Source organism: Limulus polyphemus, unplaced genomic scaffold, assembly GCF_000517525.1.
Source record: "Limulus polyphemus unplaced genomic scaffold, Limulus_polyphemus-2.1.2 Scaffold133, whole genome shotgun sequence".
Classification (NCBI taxonomy): Eukaryota; Metazoa; Arthropoda; class Merostomata; order Xiphosura; family Limulidae; genus Limulus; species Limulus polyphemus.
Window position 1 is genome coordinate 235,982 of NW_013665743.1, and position 6,422 is coordinate 242,403.

A 6,422-nucleotide genomic window follows, 5' to 3' on the forward strand; every position below is an offset into this window, starting at 1 on the left:
TTTTACGTAATGATTTTTTACAAATCGGGAAGAAAACAAAAAACCTACTTAGATCAAATTATTATTTCATTTACCACAGTGAACATTTTTAAATTATTATGTTTGTTAACAAAAATATAAACAAACTGAAGAAAAGGGAAGAACATTGATGTCAAATGAATATACATCCTCATTCATCTTGATGTTTTTTTGTTGTGAAATCTACGTCTTTTAGTCTCAACCTACGTATTGTAATCTTTCTTTTATGGATTGGGTTTTTGTGAAAAATCTGTACGTGATGGAATAAAATTGATATCATTTTCGGATTCAGCGTACAGGAATTACTGCAGAACATGTAAAAATGTCGAGATTATAAAACCATCGCAGGCCTGTATATTAAGTCAGAAGCTACAGAATCAGCCAATTAAAGTACTTGTTTACCTAATATCTAGTAAATAATTGAGCCAGAAGAGCAATAAATATCAATTACGATTGAATTATTACTTTGTAGAGATGATCAGCTTTATTTAATAATTTATCAATGAATTTAAAACAGACGAACAATGAATAATATTGTTTTTCTTTGCATTGTAGAATGACATATTAACCTCAACAACTTGTATTCTTTTTTTATAATTACTATTCAACATATTACTGTTTTATTGAAAGTATCACTATAATTGTTATTATAAATGACATGAAGAAGTTATGAAAAATCTATAATTTTTGTTTCAAATATTTTGTCCAAAAACAGGAGTAATAATGGAAACTTTACTTTCGCTGTTCATAAGGTTCGATTAGAAAACGAAACATTCTGAATTTATATAGATTTATATATATATACGTATATATTATAAATTTATCACATAATATGTTAGTAAAGTTTCCAATTTTATTATCCATTTTCGTATTAATCCTTTCTACAAAGTGTTATTATACAGTAAATATATTTTTCTCAACTCAAAAACAAGATTTTATGATTGATGTATCCAGTGCAATACAAATAATCGATAACTTGGTGTTCCTGGTTTTTGAAAATGGGAAAGAGTGCTTTATCAGTTCAGACTCATTCAGAAGAATTATGTTATGAAAGTTTTTAAACACGAACATACATAATTAGCTCAAATCATTCGTAGTATCATTCCTTTAGCATTAATCATTGATTTCCATAACGCCACATACAAATATATCTTTAAAAACTCTTTCTATGCTCTCGTAGACGTTTCTCAACTTAATAAAATATATTCTTGATGTAATTTGATACTTCGTCGTATGGAGAAAACATGACTATGAAATATGTGTAGATATCATTTAAACAGAAAGAAAGAGAACCTGTAAATTATAGATAATAATAACATAGATTAAAATAAAACACGTGATATGGTTGCAAACATATCATTAATAAATATTGTTTTCAAATGATTGTACTGATTATAAAACATATTAGCTTTAAACGAAGACAGCTAGAAACATGCGGTAGCGTGCACGTTGGGCTTTGTACTCTCAAGTTTTATACTACCACTACAGTGAACTCTGTCTGCCTCGATGTAATTCTGAAAAAGTCTTCGGTATTTGTTAAACGCATTGACAATAAGCAATCTGAAATTGCATTAGCTATTTTCCCTTATACGATCCTGTAGAACGATATATGTTGCTGGAACACTCGAACACAACATGAATTTTAATCAAAATTGTTTGGCAACTTCCAAACAGTCTTAAAGCTGTTATTTAGTAGAGCTTCATCAGTTTTCAAATTCATTTACTTACTGTCTATGTTAGTAGATTAGTCATGTATCGTTTTTCCAATAGCACCTTATTATTTCTATAAGAAATGAATTATAAACTAATGACTTAGCGTTTCGATTACTAAACTGTTGAACAACGTTGTTAATTAGGGTAAGAAATTATTTTAATAACAGAAAATATTTTTTATAAATTTCATTACAAAGATGTTTTTGGTTCATTAATACTTCTCAAATATCATTACAAGTTCCATAATATCAACAGACATCGCTTTTGAGGAACAAACAAATAGTGTAATAGCATCAGCGAAATAGTAGCTATCATACAACTTTAATTACAGCTAGGTTTTGCTTTGTCTCAAATATATTTTTCATGTGGATATACATTAGTGAACAGAAATCGGAAAGTTTGAGCATGTTATGTTTTTCTTATAAATTTAGTAACGACTTTATCTTACTAGAGAAGATATACATTAGCAAGGCGATGATTAGGACATTTTTAAGCATCTCAGTGTATTCGACGCATAATGACAGTGAGAAGGGAAATGCTTTGAAAAAGCCCACACATTTTACCCCTGAGACACCGCACACGAGGATGAATAGATAATATGATAAGATCTGTCAAAGTTTGAGAAACATAGATGAAATCTATAGGTAAGAAGTCTGTCACGTATTTTGTATTATTACGTATTTTAAATTCCGTATTATAGAGAATGATATTAGGAGATGACTGTAGTTTGATTCTTTTCACAAAAATATCTTCTTCTTATAAACCAGATGTCAGTAAACATTAGAGTATACTGAGCTCTCTGTAATGTAACATATTACCATTACTCGTAGGAATGAAAAATGCAATTTTAAAATTCATGGAAGTAAGGTATATATCTTTCTTTCGAAACAAGAAACAAATAATACTTTGTGAAGATGCCCATATCTTTTTTAAACAGAAAAAACTTTTCATAATGTTTTCTCATTTTCTTTCGATTTTATTTAGAGTTGCAACAGAAAAACGTTAGCTTGTAAACTTGTAACACGTAGAAAGGAACCAGTACTTCGAAAAAACAAACAAAACACCAACATTTTATTATTATCTGCATACCAAGTTTTAACAGACTAAACCAGTACCAGACATTTAAAAATAATATTGAAGCTGTTTTCAACATAAATGAAACCTTGATTTTAGTTCAAGTGAAATGGCACTCTATTCGATCATCAGTAGTTATGCTTGAAAACGTTATAAATTGTTTGAATAATTGTAGTAAATCATAACAGTTCCCATTAGAACGTATTAATTTATTGGAATCACTTCAGTAATTTATTACATTTATGCTTGCATTGAGCCATTTGTAAGTATCACAGACGATTCAATAGTATTAGATCATTCACAAATTGATAGTTTTCTTTCCTCAATCATTCATTACGTGCGCTGCATGGGCATTAATTTCAAGCCTACTCCGCCTTGATTTTTTTCCTGTAGATTTATAACAGTTACAAAAATAGGTTTAATACTTTAACGTATCATATTAACTACCTATTCTCAAGAGATTTTAGCTACATGTTTATGCGTGGGTTCTGATATCAAAAGAATGAATAAAACCCATGTAGTTTGAGAGTCTTTAGAGCTTTGTTCAGAGGAAGACAGACTTACGTTTATATCAGTTAAAGCTGATAAATTAGTATTTATACATCTAGTACTGATGTGATAGGAATCCAGATTATTCTAATTTTTCAAGTTTTTACTCAAATATACAACACCACTTCCAGCAGGTATGTCCAAACCCCATAAACTGTAAACAAGACTGTATTGTGTTGATTAAAGTTTATAGGAATCAAATATTTAAAGTGCTGTGAACAGAATATTGTTTTCGGGTCTCAACAAGGAAATACGTATTTGTAGTTCTGGTATTAATGTTTTATCGTATTTTGTTGACTTAATAAATGTTTCGTGTATTTTAACATTTTATTTAAGTTTGAAATTTATAAACATTTCGCAGAATCGCTATTTGTTTCAATAAACTTATTTTTAATGTTTTATTGCTGATGAACAGATACATGCCATTAACGACCATTATGATAAATATGTCCTGTTATAAACTATAAAAGAAGTTATGAGTGAAAGCAAAGAAGAATATAATATTTCAGTCATTCTATATCTGCCATTTCCAGTGCCGACGAGGTCTTTCGCATAATACCGTGATTCATCAGGTTGACTAGAATACAAGAGACATGGTAATAGTCTAGACACTATTTATATCGTCAATTTCACGAACACCAACAGTCATGTTGTGTAGATTTTCAAAATTCCAACCACAGACACGATAAGGGTAAAACATTTTATATAAATAAATCATAAAAGTATTTAATACAGAACAAAAATATACTTTAAAAGTTTTTATAACAAAACGAATTCAAAGTACAACAGTTAACATAATCATAGAAGTTCTGTAAATGAACAATATTTATAAAGAAGGTATGAGAAGAATTAAGATAATCAGGTTACCTTAATACTCTTTATTACCTTAAATGATACCCTGAACACTTTAAAAAGAATAAAATAAAGTCAGAATAGTAAAAAAAAGACTAAAAAACAAGTTTAATTACTGACGTGCGATAAGCATACAAATGCTGACCCGACTGTAATAGTTCATCATGATAATATAGGATAACACCTACGATCATGAGATATAAACAACACATAATAAAAATATAGATAAAATTAGTTTTCTACATCACCTAACTGATAACACTGTCAAGTGTTAAGCTATATTTGCCAATTGTAAATTAAAGGCTTTTACTTAATAGTATAAATATATACTGAGTTGTTGTTGTTGTTGGGCTTAGGATTCTTCTACAGAAGGGATCTGTGATTTTTTTTGTCGATAAATTCAAAAAATAGCGAACAGTACTCACTCCACTTGTTTTCATAAATAACATATATATATTCAGAACTAGTCAAACATATGTACAACAAATTCTTCACACTATAGAGATTATACACATATCATAAACTCTATGTGGTTCTCTTCTTCTTGTCAAAAGTCCGCTTAGGCCTATTCAGTTGCTATAGAATTTCGGTTAACAAGCCGAACTATTTTTCTCTATTACTATCGCCAACATATCCAAGTATAGTTCACTTACTTTGTCGTCGATTTACCACGGTTGTGTCCTATACTTCTAAAATCGTCTGCTCCTTTTTTCTCTCTCATTGTATTTCCTTTGTCTATTTGTCAACGTCCACTGAGGCTAGTTCCATTACTTTAGAACTCTCGTTGACGAAATAAACTACTATTCTTAACTCTTTCAACACCGTTAATCTCACTCTAATATATCAACCGTTAGGCCTATATTAATCGTTAGGCTTTCCGCTCCTACGACGATTAACTTTACGCTTAACATTTATTTGGTCGAATTTTTTCTTGTCTGCTCTTCTGTCTACCTTTTCCGCTCATCTCACACTATTTATGTGTTTATTATTTAATCTCTGCTCGCCATATCCTCGTCATCAATAAATTTCACGAGACGTTCGATAATCTCGGTATCAATGAGTTACAAACACAACGTATGACTCTTACCGAGTTACGTAACAAACTTGTCACAATATTTACTTTAAAATAATTGCTTGTATCTCTCTCTTGTTACGAACAAAACTAAAAAGGTATAAAATTTTCACTCACAAAATAAATAAATTGATAATATGTACATTAAACAGACAAACACTTTTAATTATCCTAGCATAGAGGTCAGCAAAACCTGAATCTCTCTCTTGAAACCTGCCCCCCAGTGACACAGCGGTATGTCTGCGGACTTACAACGCTAGAAACCGGGTTTCGATATCCGTGGTGGGCAGAGCACAGATATCCCTTGTTTAGCTTTGTGCATAATTAAAACAAACAAACAAACTCTCTTGAAACCATTGAAATAGTTATCTAATTCAATTCCCTATGGGGTGAGAGCACACCACGAAAGAACTAAAGATTGAATCCCAACTCTTCCCACCTCATGTACTCCTTCTCAGGATGTCACTTAAGACGGTAATAAATTAGCAGCCGAAATATAGGATATAAGTTAATTAGTATCTAATATAGAAGAATTAATGATAAAATGTTGTTTCTGTTGTTAATTTTAGCACAAAATTATAATATTGGCTATTCTCGTTGTGCCCACTGGGCGAAATCGAACCATGGAATTCAATTTTGTAAGTTCATAAACTCACCGTTGACACAGCGAAGACAACAAAATGTCAGCTTCTCTGTAATTGGTAGTGTTAGGTGACTACTAACGATGACGACATCTGAAACGATACCGTAGATCTCATTAACACGCAAGTTGTACAAACATATAACTTACTATTAAAGATGTTTAGGAGATTTATTTGATATTACCAGCTTATTAAAATTGGTTGAGAGAAAATACCAGTACAAGTTAATTACGCCTCTAAGAACACTGAAATAATGATAATTTACATACATCAAGACAAAAAAAAAGCATAGAATAAACGTTTCTATGAATACATTTCTACTTAACTTGCCAAATTATAAATAAACTGAAGTTTATGATATTATATTCTAGCACAACCAGTCTTAATTGGTTGCATCACACTACAACCCAGTTTAATTCGAAAAGATATAATACATTATAACACAAACATTCTTTGCTGTGTATGTCACTTATGGTATAACTCAAACTAAAAAAAAAAAACAA